This window comes from Bison bison, unplaced genomic scaffold (assembly GCF_000754665.1).
Source record: "Bison bison bison isolate TAMUID 2011002044 unplaced genomic scaffold, Bison_UMD1.0 scf7180017853336, whole genome shotgun sequence".
Classification (NCBI taxonomy): domain Eukaryota; kingdom Metazoa; phylum Chordata; class Mammalia; order Artiodactyla; family Bovidae; genus Bison; species Bison bison.
In genome coordinates this window covers 4,276-8,943 of record NW_011483909.1, presented here as the reverse complement: position 1 = coordinate 8,943, position 4,668 = coordinate 4,276, and the positions used below count along the sequence as shown (strand labels likewise).

The 4,668-nt window shown below is 46.6% G+C and overlaps 1 pseudogene; it reads right to left on the bottom strand.

Moving 5' to 3' along the window:
• Positions 1-320, bottom strand: part of LOC104998932 — a 3,037-nt pseudogene extending 2,717 nt beyond the window's left edge.
• Between the last annotated feature and the right edge of the window lie 4,348 nt (positions 321-4,668).

The window sequence follows — 4,668 nt, the reverse complement described above, 5'->3', positions numbered from 1 at the left end:
TAAGGCAACCGAATGCTCTCTGAAAATGATCCATTTTCCCCCTTGAGCATCAAGGAATAGCCTTGCTTTCCTGGGTACAGGTTGATCACCAAACAGGGCAACGACTCTCTCCTAAGAAGCTTCTCTAACAGGTTCACGTTGCTTCTTAATTCCTCCGTAACCTCAGGCTGTTTTTCACATTCTTCAACATAAATGTCATACAGTTTTTCCTGGAGAGACGCCTCTCCGCTCGATGAGTATTTCCTTTTCGGCGGTCTCTGCTGGGCAGTTGCAATGACATACTCTGCAAGATCCAAACCTTGCTCTACAGCTTGTTGCATTATCGTACAAGATGGGGACCTTGTAAGAAGAGAACATGGAAGTTGGCGATGAACCGGGCGAAAACTCTTATCTGAAGTATCGATGTGCAGTCTTGCAAACGCAGCCACTCCACTGTGGAGTAAGCAGCGTACCTCCAAATGAACACCAAGAAACCCACCCCCGCCCCCAAGAAGCAGAGTGCAAAATACCTGCGATTTGGGGAAATCCAGCGCTGGTCTAGCCTCGCGCTCCTGCAGATGGGCCGGAAGTAGATGGAATCGGTTCCCCATGCTCCACCCCAGCACAGCGCCCCCTAGGTGCGCATGCGCAGGTCGCAGATTCCGGTCTCATCATTCAATCACCTCCCGGACGTCCGGCTGCAGCCCACACTTCCGGGTCTGAAACTGCACTTGTGCTAACTGCTGGGCAGCGACAGGCCCTCTTCATAAAACCTTGAAAGCAAACATCCCAAAGTACAAGCGGTAAACGTAAAAATCCATCATTTTTTTTGTATGGCTTTAATACACACCAATTTTCATGGTAATCAGTTGCTGGGAAGGTCATGAAAAGTGGTCGTTTCTTTCTTTGGCGATCATGTCACCAAAAATTACCCACTGTTTTGGGAGTCATTTGTTCCCAAGGGCAGGACTGCTCCTGGTGTCCATCTTCAGTTTAACACACCCAGTTCGTACCTCTTGACTCCAGGGACACTTGCTGTATTTGGCGCAAGCATCAGAATTCTTCAATGACTCTTCCCATGATCTCCTGCCTGATGCTTTTCATAGAGATATGCACGATAACATGACATTCTTTTACATAAGTGCTTCCCTTTTATTTCCCTAGCTATTTCAGAAAGGGCTTTTAGTGTGTGGTAGGTAAGTTATATTGTCTGGCAATTGCAGTTCAGGATTAAACTGTTTTAAAAGGTGGTTTGTGTCTAATAGGGTTGAGAACTATTGTTCCTGGTGCTGGCAGTACAGTTTAAATGATTACTCTAACTGCAGACCATAGCTACAGTTCTAGGAATGGTTTAGAAGGATATGACTGAGTCCTAGACACTTTATGGGCCATTGTTTTCTATTAATACTGTTGCCTTGAAATCTGCCACCCTTTTGGACAGGTTTTTTTTTCTTTAAGAATTTCTTGACGTTTAGATTTAGACATAATGATAATAGGATATTCATTCTAAAGAGTCACAACTGAGAAGAATCCAAAATCAGTTGGTGAAACTCCTGACTTATAGACTACTATAAAATAAATGTTTTTCTGACCAATAGCAATTATGATAATTACATATTATAGTAGATACAATCTATTGAAATAGGACTAATAACTCCTTGACTAAGAGTTCCTGAAGCATATCCCTTGTTCAGGACGGGACAGGAATCATTGTCTCCTGGCATGTCAGTTGTCTTGGGGCAAGGGTATAAGTCATCCCTTGGTATCACCAGGTGACTGGTTTAGGACCCCGCACCCACCCCACTGCTTTTAGGGACGAGCCAACTGCCCAGAGCCAGGTCTTCTGACTGTTGTGTGTTCTGTGCCAGGGGGTCTCAGCCTTGGTGCTAGTGACATTTGTTAGGGGGGACTTTCCCGGGCACTGCAAGATGCTTGCTAGCATCCCTGGCCTTACCCACTAGATGACAATAGCTTTCATCCCTGTCATGAGAAGCAAACACGGCTTGAGGTGTTGCCTGATACCATTGGGGGGCATATCTTTCCCTTGGTTCAGAACTCTGAGGTCCCCTGCTCTGTAAACCATGAGCTTGATCACAGTCAGCCCCTCAGCTGATGTCCCCGGGTGCCCCTCTCTCAGGAGAGAGGTGTATCTGACCCTCTCCTCTGGGGTGGACTAGAGGCTCAGTTGTTGTGGTGACTGGATCTTTGGGCAGGGTCCCCAGGAGCCATCCCTGACAAGACGATTCGAGTGCAAGGAGTTTATTTGGAGTTCATCCTGAGAAACTCTGGGCAGGGAAAGGGCAGCTGAGTCAGGACTGAGGAAGAAGGTGATAAAAGGCACAATCAGGAGCAGAAGGCTGCTGGGGACAACCGGTGCCTGCTGGGGGCCTTTGGGAGACAGTGCCGAGCAAGCGTCGGCTGGTCCTACCCAGAGGCACAGAAGCTGGGATACGTATCATCCACTCCTGTCTCTCATTGGCCGAGGACAGTCCTGGGGGCCGTATTCCCGACCCCTCTGGGTTGCCACATGAGTGCTGCCATGCTACTGCGGCTGGAATGCCCTCAGCGAGCGTCAGGAGTGTTTGCGGTAATGCTCAGTGCTCGTGTCCAGGATGGCAGTACCGCAGGGACACGGGCAGGGCCCTGGCAGCATGGGCTATGCCATCATTCTCAATGATGCAGAGAGTGTGCCATGTAATGTATCTGGGCATGTGGACACATGAGACTCTTCTGCCTCCAAGCGAAATGGGTGATTTCACATGTGGTTTTGTCAGCTGCTACAACCCACTAGGCTGACAGTGGAGAGTGCGATCCTCGCCTTACTCCTCATGGGGACCACCCCCAAGGCAGTCTGGCCACACGTGCACTGGCTGAGGCTCTGGGCCTAGCCATGTGTGTGTCCCAGTGAGCTCTGGTTGGCCTGCCAGGGCTTCTCATGGCTCAGCCAGCCCCTGCCCCTTAGCTCCCTAATTGCCCAGTCTTTCCACAGGATGAGGGTTTTTGAAATTTTTCACAGTGCACACCATCCTTGGAGTCTTCGAAACACATCCAGTAGCATGAATAAAGACTCCAACTGCTGCTATCCCCTACAGCAGCTCGACACAGATGCATATGCTGGGAAAACCCATGGCCAGATTAAGACGTGCTGGAGGAGGAAGAGAACTAATTGCAAGAAAAGTTACCTAATTTACAGTAGTCAGCTCGTCTGTTTTCCACCCACTGAGGTCTAGGTCTAGGTTTTTACCACCTCTTCCCTGCTGCAGGGAATTAGATGGACCAGGCAGAGCCTTGGAACTGCAGACATCACAGATTGCAGAAGGTGACGAGACATTGTTCGTTGGTCTCATCAAGCTTTAATCCTCCATCACTCATGTTGAGACTCCATGTGTTACCCTGTGATCAGGCCCCAGATTCAATAAAGCAAATCCCAGGGAATGTTGTAGCTCTGTGAGATTATGTGAGCGGAGATCACTCCCACAGCCTCTTACATCATTCTGTCCTGCCACATCTACTAGTTGTTTCATGGATCTAAGAACATCTCAGAGCCAGTAAGTGTTGCACTGCATATTTCTTTTTTCTTGAACTGTCTCTCCCCTTCCACCTTTCCCCACTTGTGTGTCTTTTTATCAGTTTACTGAAATTGGATGTTTTTCCGGTTTTATTGCTCTGTTATACACTCCTTGAGATAAATAACCGTAGCCCGAGTCATGGTTTCTCAGCCTCTGCTTGTTGTCATTGTTGCAGGGGACTGTCCTGGGCGATGTTGGGTGTTTAGTAGCATCCTTGGCTTCCCTGATGGCTCAGCGATAAAGAATCTGATTGTCAAGCAGGAGACTTGGGTTCAATCCCTGGGTCGGGAAGATCCCCTGGAGGAGGGCATGGAATTCACTCCAGTATTCTTGCCTGGGATGGACAAAGGAGCCTGGTGGGCTACAGTCCATGGGGTCGCAAAGAGTTGGACGCGAGTTAGTGACTACACAACAAACAAGCATCATGACCCCATGGTATCACAAAACAGTTGGGTTTGGAGAAATGAAGTGGCAATCTACAAACCACAAAACACTTCGAATCTTAATTTCTAGGACAGCTCAAATGATTCGATGTGACTTTTAACTGTTTTGTTTTTTGCTGCAATTAATTTTATGGTTGGCCCCAAATTATCTTGCCAATTCTCTAAAATTTCCATTGGACCTAATTAATATATACAGTCTCTGGCTAATAGGAGAGATGCAAACAAAAATATCATTAAATCTTTAGAAAGTAGATTTTCAGAAACATACTAGCAGAGATTTTCCTTTTAAATTCATCTGCCTGATAACAGTCACTAACAATTTCCCAATTTTTCAGCTTTATTCCACAATTGAGAATTTTTGCTTATTTCAGTAGTTTTTCTTTGATCTTCACTCAGTATTTGCTCTTTCAGTGTATGTTCTCTGTGCTTCATTTTGCTTTCATAATGTCAGACCGTCCCTGAACTCACTCCTCACTTTTCTCTATATACACACTCAGTACTTCAGTGATTTCATCTAGGCACATGGCTTTAAAACATAGATGGTTTCTCAGTTTATATCTCCAGCCTGGACTTCTCCCCTGAACTACAGACTCATATCATCAAATTTCCTATTAAAAACCTCTACCTGGTTGCCTAATAGGAATTTTAAATTTAATATGCCCAAACCCAACTTCTGA